The sequence below is a fragment of the Coptis chinensis genome, chromosome 3 (genome assembly GCF_015680905.1).
Source record: "Coptis chinensis isolate HL-2020 chromosome 3, ASM1568090v1, whole genome shotgun sequence".
In the NCBI taxonomy this organism is placed as follows: domain Eukaryota; kingdom Viridiplantae; phylum Streptophyta; class Magnoliopsida; order Ranunculales; family Ranunculaceae; genus Coptis; species Coptis chinensis.
Genome location: NC_141458.1, coordinates 112,124,553 through 112,139,145, shown reverse-complemented (window position 1 = coordinate 112,139,145; position 14,593 = coordinate 112,124,553).

Genomic DNA, 14,593 nt, shown 5'->3' with positions numbered 1-14,593 from the left:
CGCATTGAGAGTAGAAGCTTTGATAATAGACTTCGTAAAAAAGAATAGTTCTAGTTTACTTACGTTTTGGATTAAGTAGTTCATTTAAATGGAGGTAAACTACTCATTTTACATATTATTATCAAATGCGCTGCCATCTTAGTTGCACTTTAGCATTGTTTTCATAATATAATTAGTTATTTTTAAGTCCCATTTCACCCACCCACCCTTGTTTGATTCATTCATCTTTGTGGTTGCCGTTTCAGTTTTGGAAAAATTCAGCGAGAAACGCGCCTTTGGCCCAAAGAAGACCGCGACCAGCTATCTTCTTGGACTTTCGTTTATACACTTTGGCCCGGCAACAAAGAAGAGCGACCAGCTATCTTATTGGAGGTCGACTTTACCTTGGCCGGCGCGGTATAGAGATAAGCGGCCAGCGCCTCCTCTCGAAATTCGGGATTTCCCGGTTGATTTAAACTTGGAATTGTCAAGTTTTTTGGTGTTCTAATATCTTATTACCTGCGAACAGCGCATACACAAGGCGCTATTCATAAAGCGAAGCAAGGACGCTATCGGTATTCCTTTCTTCCATACCTCGCATTTTTCGGTTAGAGGTTTTATACTAGTATATCAGAATTGTTTGGAGTGTTGCATGTTAGTTAAGCTCAACTTAGTCTTGCATGAGATTAAAGTGCGGTGAAACAAAACAACAAACATAATCACACCACAACAAACAAGTCTATCTAGTACACCACCCACGACACCTCTAACTACTATCACACAAACCATACGACATAATGGGTGAAGAAAGAGACTCCTCTCTCCGACTTCTACAAAGCTTTTGGCGATAGCCCTAAGTCTTGCATCGTTCTAGCGAGACCCGATGGGGGATTTTGAATTCCCCAAACATATTTAATCTGTTACCCGTTTTTCCATGGTCTAGACCATGAAAAACCTTACCAACACATCGTGGGATTGAACAAGTCCTTACAACATTCCATCATCCTACGGTTGGTGCGGAGCAGATTAAACTAAGTGGTATTTCCTTTCACCCTAGCCGATAAAGGCGGCGTCTTGGTTAAGCTGCCCTTGGCCTAATTCGTGGACTTCGTGGGCTAAACTTGTTCAAATTTGTTTATGGAACATTTTACCCACCCCTAAAGACGGATGAAATGCTTTCCAAGATTCATTTCTTCCGGCGGAACCCTCATGAATCATTTTTCGAGGCATGGAATCGTTCACCGATCTCCTTATAGAGTGTCCACACCATAACCTAGCAAAGACCGTTAGTTAGTGCCTTTTCAAAGGACTTCAACATCACCATAAAGAAGTCCTTGACATAATGATGGGGGGTAGTTTCCTAAGTAAAGGAGCCACGGAGGCTTACAAATTTTTAGAGGACCAAACTAAAGCGAAATAATAATTGGGGGTAGTGATGATATCCCCATTTCGCTAGTTCTTCTTCAACGGTAAAGGCCGCGGTATATTTGAGAATAAAACCGATCCGAACTTAAAATTCTTGGAATCTCTAACTAAAAAGTAGAGGCTATTTACGTTCAACAAAAGCCTATCCCCGTCATGAATGTAAATTCCAACCCATGTACTTTCTGTTTTGAGTCAGAGCACCACGACAATTATTGTCCTCTAGCTTATGAACAACAACCACCGTAACGGGATAATGTTTACTCTATTAATAACTATCCTATTCCTAACGCCCTTGGAGGCGACATCCCAACTTCGGTTGGAGAAATAATCAACAAGTAACACCTCCGTGGTACAATAATCAAAGCGTTAGGCAAGCAAACAATTATAACCAAGCTTCACTTAGACAAGGACAAGGACAAAGTCAAAGGGAATTATAATAATTATAACACCCAAGCTTAACCTAGGCAAGGTCAAGCACAAGGTCAAAATAATTATAATAATTATAATACCAATAGAGGTATCGTTTGGTTAATAATAATAACTATCACAACCCACCCATAAATAATCAGCGAGAGATAGTTCGGTCGCACCCCGTGACTACTACACCTACACAACCGGATCGTGTCGGCCTTTATCTGAGGTTACCCAACAACTTTTCCAATCAATGACTAAATCAAAGCGAGCGAGATCTTACAATCAATAAATCGGGGCATACAACGGTTAGCCCAAGAGAAAGCCCAACCAAAAGGCGTGTTTCAGGTCAAGCTATACCAAACCCAAAACAACAAACACGACCTTTGAGGTAAGCGGTAATTCTAAATGCGGACACTACAATCGTAGGTGACCTAAATGCCATCACCACTCTCCGTTTGGAAGAGTGGTTGATAACAAAGTAATTGCTCTATAGTTACCCCATTACTCCCTACACGGATATCGAACTAGATACGAAATAGGCGAGGAGCCTACCCGCGGTAGAGGTACCGGTTAAACCACAACCAAAGAAACCAAAAGCCAAGGTTACGACAAGTAGAGCCATATGCGCGAAATATAGAAGCGAAACCACCGTTCCTCAAAAATTAGCCATGCTAACTAGGGATACAAACTTTGAGGAAATTAGGAGCGTTTTCAAGAATCTAACGATAAACCTCCCTTTTCACCGAAGCTATTAAAAAGCTTCCTAACCACGCTAAGTTTCTTAAAGAGTTGTGCACTACTTACTAGGCGTAAAGGCGAACATACCCAAAGGCGCCTTTTTAAGCGAGCGGTTCCCAACTTTATCGAAAATAATGGAATTGTTAAGTACAAGGACCCAGTCGATCCTCTTGTAAAATGCACCTTAGGAGATTCACACCACGACGACCGCTTTATTAGACACGGGCGAAGTGTTAACTTACTCCCGTATTACTTGTATAAACAAATAGGTCTACAGAAATGCAACCTACAAAATAGCGTTGCAATTAGCGGACAGGTCAATTAAGTATCATAAAGGTGTAGTGGAAAAGCGTGCTTGTTAAGGTTCAGGATTTCTACTATCCTGCTGATTTTGTTATCCTCGATACAGAAGTCGCTAATGACTCCGTACCGATCATCTTAGGACGCCCCTTCTTGGCAACTGCCAATGCACTTATAAATTGTCGCGATGGAAAGATGTCCTTATCTTTTGGCCATCTTTTACCGAGGTAAATGTTTTAAAATGATGAAAGCAGTTACGGATTAAATCTATAGATGGGGAGGTTAGCATGATCGAGAGTTTAGCTCAAGATTATTTTAACAACACGTTTCCTGAAAACAATATGTACAAATTCCTTTCTTTTGGAACTTCTGATTTTGTAAATGACTCCTACTTAGAGGAAGTCAACACCATCCTAGAGTCCACACCAATTGTAGACCGATTCGGTTGCTCCATACATCGATTATGAAGACTTGCTACTGGCCGGTATTCATTATGCAAAATGAGGACCCGGACGAAATATCTATTGATTTTCCACCCACCCGGTGCTTAAACCTCTTCCGGAATTAAAATATATACAACTTGATCCGGATGGTAGTCATCCGGTAATTATATCTTCTTTGTTATCTAAAGGCGAAGAGACATCTTTAATAAGGGTGATTAGGGAACATCGGTGCGATTGGTTGGTCCTTAGTTGACATTAAGGGCATCGACCTAATAATGCGCACTCATCGTATCCATTTGGAGGATAACGCGAAGACTTCTGAACCGAACCTCGCTTTTAAAACCCTGCCATGAAAGAGGTGGTTAGGGAAGAAGTCTTGCGATTACTTTCGATATGGTATTATATACCCAATCTCCGATAGCGAATGGGTAAGTCCCATTCATGTAGTTCCTAAGAAATCGGGAGTTACCATGGTGCGTAGCGGGAAGGGTGACTATGTTGTCACTCAAGGTCCTATGAAATGGAGAATGCGTATTGATTACAGGCGTTTAAATGCTATGACGAAAGGATCACTTTCCCTTACCATTTATAGATCGGATGCTAGAGCGTCTAGTCTGGTCATGCCTTTTATTGTTTTCTGGATGGCTACTCGGCTATTTTCAGATTATTATTGATATTGATGACCAAGAAAAGACAACTTTCACATGTCCCCGGAACATATGCCTATAAGCGAATGCCTTTTGGCTTTTGTAATGCCCCCGGTACCTTCGGTGGTGTATGCTTCATATATTTAGTGACATGGTGGCTTTATGGAAGTTTTCATGGATGATTTTTCTATCTATGGAGACTCCTTCCGCAATTTGTTTGTCTAACTTTGTCTCTAAGGTTTTGACGCGGTGTGAAGAAAAGAGCCTCGTTTTAAATTGGGAAAAGTGTCATTTCATGGTCAAAAAGGGCATAGTACTAGGTCATATATTGTATCTAGTGATGGCATCGAAGTAGATAAAGCCAAACTAGATAAGATAGCGACCCTACCTAAACCCCGGACTGTCCAGGTGAGATTAGAACCTTTCTAGGCCATGCGAGGGGTTTTATAGCGTTTCATCAAGGATTTTTCGAAAATAGCTAGGCCTTTAACTAACCTCCTTTTGAAAGATGCCATCTTTGATTTTAATTTTAAGCGTAAAAATGCTTTTGAAACCTTAAAAGCCAGCCTAACCACTTGCACCTATTATCTGACCTCTGATTGGTCTAAACCATTCGAACTCATGTGTGATGCTAGTGACTATGCGGTTGGTCTTTGTCTTAGGACAGAAACTAGATAATAAGTCCCTTTTGTTATTTATTATGCTAGTAAAACTTTAAAAGCGATGCTCAACGGAATTATACAACTACTGAAAAAGAATTCTTAATTTGTCATTTATGCTTTAGATAAATTTCGTCCTTATTTGGTTGGTTCTAAAACTTTGGTTTTACGGACCATGCATACTTCATAGGTACCTTCTTGCAAAGAAGGATGCTAAGCGAGATTAATCCGATGGATTCTTCTCCCGCAAGAGTTCACATTAGAAATAAAAGGACAAAGAGGGTCGAAAACGTAGTTGCCGACCACTTATCTAGACTTACAAATGGCGATAGTAGTGATTCCGAGTCCATACGACTCTTTTCCCCGATGAACATCTGTATGCTATTTTTTCATCACCATGGTATCGCGGACATCGTAAATTATTTAGCGGCTGATGTTATGCCTCATAATTGGTCAAGAAATGAGCGTAAGAAATTCTTGGCGAGTGAAAGTTATACTATTGGGATGAGCCCTACCTTTTTAAGTATTGTGCGGATCAGATTATTCGTCGTTGCATTCCCGGTGGGAATATAATGAAGTCCTATCGTTCTGCCATGACAAAAGTGTGGTGGCCACTTTAAGAATGAAAACAGCCGCTAAAGTTCTTCAATCAATGGATTTTATTGGCCTACCCTTTTTAAGGATGCCCAAGTGCATTGCAAGGCGTGTATTAGATTGCCAACAACTTAGGCCGAATCCGAAGCGTAATATGATGCCTTTAAATCCAATCTTGATAGTAGAAATTTTTCGATGTTTGGGGTATTGATTTCATGGGCCCTTTCCCTCGTTTCCCACGGTTATATTTATATCTGGTTGCCGTGGACTACGTGTCTAAATGGATAGAGGCCCTAGCTTGTCGTAGCAATGACCATAAGACCGTTGTATTTTTATTAAAGAATATATTTTCAGTCGGTTTGGCATTCCTAAAGCCATCATTAGTGATGGTGGAACACATTTTTGCAACATGAGTTGTGGCATCCCTAGTTAAAAAGTATGGAGTTACACATAAAATAGCAACTCCTTATCATCCACAAACTAAGCGGACAAGTAGAAGTTTCTAATAGGAAATCAAAAGATTTTAGAAACAACGATGAAATACGATAGGAAAAGACCGGTGAAGCGTCTATCGGATGCCTTATGGGCATATAGAACTGCTTTCAAAACTCCTATAGGTATGTCTCCCTTTAGACTTGTATTTGGGAAACCATGTCATTTGCGGATTGAATTAGAGCACCGTTGCTCGTGGGCTATAAAAAGCCTTAATTTTAATATTGAAAAGGCCAAATGAAGTTACAATTAAATGAGCTTGAAGAAATCGCTAAAATGATTCTTACGATCTCATGAGAAGGATTATAAAGCCAACATGAAAGCGTGTTCATGATAAGCATATCTTCGCATGAAAGAGTTTGTGGTCGGACAAAAGGTTTTGCTTTACAACTCGATCTACATATTTTCCGGGGAAACTAAAACCCGTTAGTGCGGTCCTTTTAAGTTATCGAAGTCACCCTTACGGGGCAATTACCTTGGTAAAATCGATGACAAGCGGTACCTTTCAAGTTAATGGTCAGCGGTTAAAACATTTTCCGCGAACTTTGTCCCCCGATGTGGAGGAAGTCCTTTTACGAGGACCACTGTCTATGAGGATCGACCTTGTCATTTTGGTGTACTTACTTTCATTTCCATATCTTGATAAGTACACCATTCAGGGTAACGGGCCCTCTCCTTATGGAGTGTGTGGTCATGAAATCGCGGATCCTAAGTCCACAGTTCACATAATTCACGTTTTCCACTTTACATGTTTTTTCGATTTTTGAGTCATGTTCCTCTATGGAGTGAATTATGTATTTATTGTTTTTCGTGTTTCTTATAGTAAACAAATAAAAATAAATTAAAATTCATAAAATCATAGACATAGCAATCCAACAAGTCTTGGGAATCGACTTTAAGCGACCAGACGTTGTAAACAAATTTTGTGGTTAAAAATTTGTTTGAAGGGAAATCATCTTTCCATCCGGATTGCTCGAACTTTTCTAGTTGTGTTTGTGTAGGTCCATTAGTATAGTTCATTTGGGTTGGCGTTATCAAATTTAGTGTTCATTCGTCGCATAACTTACGTCATGCACGCACTCTACGAGGCGTTTTCCACTCTCTTATTCGTCACCCCGGTTGGAATCGAGTGTTTTATGGATCATTGGATTGGAAATTCTCTCCGATCATTTCCATATCTCATTTGCAAGAATCGGACCGATAACGGCGGGAAATCTAGTTTGAAATTGCGCTTAAAATCGACAAAAGTCGAAAAATACGAATGGGCTTGGGCCTGGGCCTTTATACACCGGCGGCCAGCGCTAATCAATCATAGCGAGCGACCAGCGCTCAAACTCTGTAAGTCCAAAATCCAAAGCGCGACTCACGCTCTATCTGGAAGCGTTACCCCTTTCCAAAACCAGATCGCGATCTTCTTCTTCTCCAGCCGCTTGACACAAAGTATAAATCCAAACCCTAGCAACCTAAAAATAAAAAAAAATAATAATAATAAATAATAGAATATATCCAAATAGAAACACCACCCACGCCCATAATAGAAACTCAACACCAATCTTCCACAATCTCCAACCGATCCCACCATCGAAACCACCGACCAATTCGAGTTTCGAACCTGCCGCCGAACCTACCATAACCACCACTGTTGGTTTGGTTAGTTTTCATCAAACTCGCATCCACCCCCATCTACAAACCCCAAATCAGTAAATAACTTCAATGGCGCAACGACGTAGAATTCTGCCGGAAAATGCGTTTGTTTTGAGCCGATTTTAGCGCCATTTTATGCGGGGAGATGTTAAAGAGACATTGGCAATTTGTGGTATTAAACGATGAGGATTTCTATCACTATGAATTGGTAGAACAGTTTTATAAGAAACGAGAAGTGGAGTGGAAATAGGATTTTCATTAGGATAGCAGAACGGAAGGAAGTTACGAGGACGGTTGTTGTCGAGCTATTAGGAATCACCCCGTAACCAACCTAGATCGACCATTCAGAATCCAAGAATCTGCGGTTCTGTTTTTGATGAAAGATACGGTCATAGAGGGTGAATACAATACGATATCTCATTGCGCTCCGGGCGACCACGAGAACCAATCGGCCGCCGCCGGTGGATTGGTAGAACGCCTCGGGGAAAGACAAAGTCGCGACATCGGACTCGATTAATGCGCGTTCTGCGGAATTTGCAAGCGAAGGAGTATAATTTCTGCATCCTTGATTTAATTTTGAATGTGATTAGAGGTGGGAAAGAGCCTAGCGCTCTTCCGGTATTGATCACTCAAGATTATGCTCTCATTTAGAGCCGCCGCTAGATCTCGCTCCTATTAAGATCAAATTGCCTTCTAATGCAAGTATTTATAAAGAATGCATTCAAAGACTTGGCCGTTATTGTCTGCCAGAGAAGGAAGTTGAGTCGGATAATGAAGGGGAAGATATGACATGGTTGGTTGAGGATAATTTTGATACCGCTTTGGTAGCGGATTATGATCGTTAGGGGTTATCGATGAATTTCTCGGAGACACCCTTGAAGAGCATATATAAAGATATGGCATTCGCCGTTGGATTTTGGACCCACGATACTCGATGGATAAAGCGGGGAACTTAATCAAATTAGATGACCATTTATTTGATGATAATGCCATGTAATATTAATGAAATTACATGGAAGGCATTACAACTTCTTCATCGAGTTTGAGAGGAACTACGCTCGTCGAGAATATCATCGTCTGACTCTTGGGATTTCAAGATCGTCCGGCATGATGTTGAGCGGAGATCTTGGAAAATCATTCTCAATCCTTGCAAAATCAGCTCTCTAATGGAAAATCAAGCGGTACTCTCGCGGCCGAGGGACATTAGGATGCAGCTCGTAACAAATAGTAGACCTAAGCGGTTTGGTTCCAAAATATGCATCTCAAGATCGATATAAGAATCCATGATATTACTAAGTCAATAAGTATATAATCATCTGAAATGTTATTCGTTTTTCGCCTTTACTATGTATTTTTTGTCTTATCTTTTTTGTCTTCTTTTCAGATGCAATGCTTAATAGGATTGTCATCATTTCCATTATGACTAATATAATTTTAACGTAATATTTCTGAGGGTCTATTTTCTTACATATTCATTTTTCCATCCAGGTTAGCGTGATCGCTACCCATTTCTTTACTTCATCCACCATGGCATCTTCATCAAACATTGTGATCTTCATCATCCATGGTACCTCTTAAACTTATTCTGGAAGAATCCCTTTCGATCACATGATGGATTCAATGCTATGTACGTCTCTTCCATAATTACATCACAAACATTGGGTGGTCTTCCTAATTCTTTAACCTTAACCAAACTTATTCTCGAGTTTGGCATACTTTATGCTAATATGGAAGACACACCAAAGATTCAAACCTATCATGGTTTCTGCTTAGGCCAGTTCACAATCGAGTTGGTGACACACCTCATATCTTTTCTGAACAACAACTTGCCTATCTTTTGGACTTCCATACCCCGAACCTGCTGCATCTTGGCGGTACATCTATCATAATTTTACCGTTCCTTGGCAATGTTTGCTTTTAGCGACTCTTTATGGCGATGGTCATGAGATCAACGAAGAGACGCATGGCCGTATGCCATGTATAACATCACCATTCCATTGGCCATGATTTAATGGACTTAAATAGGAGGCTACCAATGTTATTTCAGACTCTTAAACATTATGGGAGATTAGGCATTTTTCTCTGCCAATGAGAACGCTGCGTTAGATCGATTGCGACTAGCTCGGGGTCATGCATTATTTAACATTTTAGTTCAGTAATTTCATCCTCCCGGCACGAGCTTGAGCTCGCACTTTTCGGGATCGGTATATATTTTACGGTCACCGCTTGCGAATCATGGAAGCCACATTTCCTACGGTTCGCGACCACTTTTCATGACTGGGTCAAAGGTAGATTCATGTGCCAAAGAAACGTAATCATTCGGCTTCATTGGTTTTCAGTCAATGGAAGCCGTCCTTCGATAACTGGGCATGTTCGATGGTACTGAGATCTAAAAAGATGAAGACCAATTTGAGGGAATCGAGGAGACAAAGAATGGGCGTGGCGGACTCATTATCTATTGCTAATGCTAAGGAAACGCATTTTCAAAGGGGCCTTGGACGCTTCGCGTCTGTTGGACGGTAAACTCGAAGTTTGCCATTATCACATATATCTAGCTAAACTTATGTTTGGTGTGCTATTGTTTTTCATGTTTGGTGATGCTATGGTTCATTATTTAAATTATGCATGTTTAGTGTGCTATTGAACATTTTCGCTCTTTCCGAGATAATATATTATGATCTCCAACCTCTCGTTCTCAAATCCTTTAATTTTGCTCAACGGTTCGTGTGCATTTTATCTCTTTTAATTCATCATCCTTGAGGACTAAAGCATCATTCCGCTTTGGGGTGCTTTTAAACCCTGGCAAAAATTAGGCATCTCAGTGAGTCTATATATAGTTTTTTATTTTCATATTAATAATTGTATTTAGTGACAAAGTTTTGTTTCTTTCAACGATTGAAAATTGTCTAGAAATCTCACATTAGTATCCTAATTAGGATTTGTTTTTAAGAAACTTTAGATAATCATTGTGCAATAGTTTATACATCTTTTCATGAATATTCATGTAATTGAATATCATCGACAGGTACATAGCAAGAAATTTTTGGACCAACGGTTAGTTACTCAAACTATAAATCCTGTGAGAATCTAACCAAAACCTTGACATGAGTGATTTGTGTGTGATGACGCAGGAGTAGTTTTTCGATTAGAAATCGGTTTACTATACTTGATCACCACCCGAATCCTAAGCGAAAGAATTTAGGCCTTCTTTGGATCGACATAGCTAAAATTCTTACCTATTACAAATTTTACGCTAGTCACCTTAATGAACCGTTTCATCAAACCTTTCCGCTTTCACCAAAAATTTCTTACCCATTTATTAAAACCAAATAAAAGAACCTACTGAAGTGGATTGAAAATGAGAAATAGATTTAAAATGTGGAAAAGAATAAAGAGAAAGACTTTGTAAAAAAAAGATATAATAATAAATCCATTAGAGGCTTAAGAACAAGGTTATAAAGCTCGGTTAGAAGAATGAAAGAAAACAAGGATTTCTAGTGTAAATATATGAAGTCCCTATTCTCTCATACTGTGGAGATTTTGATTATCCATTTCCATTTTCTTGTACACTAACCACCTAATCCCCACAATAATAAAGAAAGAAGCTCCAATTAGGAGTAGGGTAGGCGTGATAATAAGTAGTAGACGTGATTGATCGACACCGGCTCCCGACCGGCCATTGAGATGTGAGGAACGCGTGTGCCCACTACACACCGGAGTTAACAAAACCACGAGTGGTAAAATTTTGAGTGGAATTGTGTTTTGACACATACCTGTGAGAACCCATTTAGGTACGCTCTCCAAGGGATCCAGAAACAACCCTGCTAGTATATTTCAATGAAAAGTTCACTGCATGAATAATCATATGTAGATGTTTTAATTATTGAATACATATTAACTTGAGTTTTCAAAGAAATCAATCCTCGCCTCGCTAAGGAGATGTATGGATATCCGAGATTAATTTAGGAAACGAAGTTTACGTCATTCGAGTCGTTAGTAGTATAAATGAAGTTTGTGAGTATCTTTTCTGGAAAACTCTCAATGAGGCTATAACTCGTCCACTAGGGAATTCCTAGTGGTTTAAGGCCTTGTTGCATATGGTTAATGCAACCGCACTCGCTAAACGAGAATTAGTTTAGGACTACACATTCTTGGCCACTTATCTATTTTAATGTCTCTTCTTTGCTTGAGGTGAAGCAAAGTCTCAAGCTTGGGGTAGTGTGATAAGCACCTAAAAGTGTATTATGAAACCCCATTGAGATATAAATTTGGTTAATTATGTGTTTAATAATCATGAAATAAATATGTTTTCATACTTTTGCAGGTATTTGCATTAAACATGGAAATATTGGTTAAACCTGCAATAAAGAACACGAGGAGGCAATATATATATGAATTCTCCCAACCGCGACGAAGCATCAAACTTCCAAAGCTCCTACCTCTCAAACCAGGGACTCGAATCGCAAGAGAGAGCTTTCGGACAATTAGGGCGATGAACTCTCTCGATAAGGAGGAAAGTTGTAAACCGCCCCAAAATCTGGGACCATCTTTCGATTTGCATATGGACCCACTATCTTGGGGCCACAAGATTGGATGAGTCATCAATCATGGAGCATGTCAAGACAAAAATAACAAATTATTAGTGCAAAGTTGACACCTTGCATGTAATAAATTAGATTAGGTGTTAATAGTGAAAAAAAGGCAAGGTGTCACTTTGTTTTAATGTGGTGGATAAAAATGAATTAATGTGGTTTGATGATTCACGTGGGAGAAAATGAGATTTCTCTCAAATGGAGAAGAAATTAGACAAGGGTGGGGGACACTCCATTTACTCCCTTGACTTATTTTCCTTACATGACATTATTTTAGTTCCTTAGTGAAAAAAAATCATAAGTTTAGTTTTTAGTTTTTATTAGAAAGCTTGTAATAGTTTTAATGGAGGAAACACTTGTTTTCTTCTAGAAAATAAATAGAAGTGAGTTTGATTGTTTGATTCTCTCTCTCTCTCTCTCTCTTTTTGTTTTTTTAGTTTATAAATCCTTGTCCCAAGGATCATGAGCTAACTTCCCTTTTTGGGGAGTTAATCCAACTCATGTGAGGGTAAATCAATTTTGTTGGTTTGGTAGGTTGTTAGGAATAACAACTAGCTCTACACCCTATCCCAAAATGATAGTTGGTGTAGTGTCTAGTTAGGAATCAAAGCAAATGAGCTTAGAGATAAGTCATTGTTTAGTTCAACTTGCTAGCATGTGTGAGCTCTTAAGTGGAGTCATACATGCTAGGGATCAAATCTTTTCTTCCATTAGGGGCTTGTCTATGAGTTTAGGAAGGATCAAATAACCTTTTTTCAAATCAACAACTAATGATAGTTTCACATGAGGAGGATTAACTCTCCACCTTTTCTTTCAAATCTCTATTTTGGTATTAAGTGCATGTTTTCAAACTTTAATGTCTTTCTTAATGTTTGTGTATGAAGGAAAACCTAACATTAATATTATAACCTTACTCATTAGTTCCCTTTATTGTAACATCCAATTTGTAGTTGTTCTAAACTTTAGGTTAGTTCGAATCCTTATTCCAACTCTACCTAAACGAAGATCGTGAAGTAAGGAACTTTGAAAGTGCTTTTGCATAAATTTTTAGAGTTCAAACCTCTAAGTAGTGTTAAAGAAGCATATATCACCCACATCTTTAGAACTCTCCACGCCTCAGGATTTGGTAATGAGATATTATGGCTTGTGATGTCATGTGATAGATGGGTATGCATTGAATGTGCCATGAATGACCCTGGTATTCATTGAATGTGTCATGAATGACCCAATAGTTTGACCGCCCTAGAGGAACTAAGGATTCGTGATTGCGCTTGGTCGTATTCCTTGAATGTACGGAATGTAGGTTTGGGTATTCCTTGAATGTGCTCTGGAATGACTCGGGGCATTCATCGAATGTGCCATGAATGGTCCGTTAGTGTTATGATGGGTATTCCTTGAATGTATGGAATAACCCAAGGTATTCATTGATGTGCCATGAATGACCGAGATTATATGGCCAAAGAGGCTATGATTATGTGTATGGAAATCCTAGAGATGGTGTGATATAGTGATACTCGGTGGGAGAGAGGCACGTGTATGTGTGATTTGGCAAATGTGTGGAGTGCAAATCGCGGGAGTAGAAACTAAAGGTTGGGTTGAGCTATTTATAAATGAGTCAACAAGATAATTAATAAGCAAAGTGAAATATTGATTTTACGTATGAGTGAGTTATTGCCTATGAATATTTATGTATTATGATGTATATGCTTTCTTACAAAGAAATATAGAGGTAGTTTGTGTGAGGTTATGGATGTGAAGTGTGACTGGGAATAATATTATTGAATGTTTGTGATTTTTTCTGTGATTGTGGAATGACTCTAAAATGATATGTTATTATGAAAGCATTAATGACTTGTAATAGTCTGAGATATATAGTTATGTACTTGGAAACTTTATGACGTAATGATGTCATGTGAATGACTAACCTTGATATAGGTGGTATGATAAGTAGTATTCTTCGAATATGCGGGACGAACTATGTTGTATTAATTAGACTTCAATGTCTTAAATGAGGTTTGATTATGAATGAAAATTTGACTTGCTGAGATAAATCTTTTTATAGTGCTGTCTAACTATATTTTTGCAGGAGGGTAGGATCTGTTAATCTTTTATGAGGGACGTAAATATCCCACCCGAGACGCCGTGGTTGGCTTTAAAGGTAAGGTGTATCAAACCAATATTTAATTAAGTTATCGATGTGTATCTAATAAGTGGTATTTTGTTGTGAGTTATCTTCTTGAAATGTATATTGGGATTGAATCTTACTTGGGAAGAAAACTACACCATTTGGAAAACGGAACTAGATTGTCTTCCAAGTTGAAATTGTTGGTAATGTTATATTTATTAATTTGAAAGATTATTATATATATTTTGTTGTTAGTCTACTCATACAAGCAAATTCAATTTGCTGACCCATATTTGTTTTATTTTGTAACGTAAGTGTGTTCTTGGGAACATAGATGGTGGAATGCAGCGGATGAAGACGCTTGATTGGGATACGCTCTTAGAGTCTTATTGGTATAAGTTTTATGAAGTATAAAGTCTTGATTTGAAACAGATGTAATAGAGTGGTTTAGTAAATTTTTGAATTTGTATATTAAGAGTTGTTCGTTTGGTTTTAATTTGATCTCATATTTTAACATTGTGGTTGTTAATTGGTTATTAAG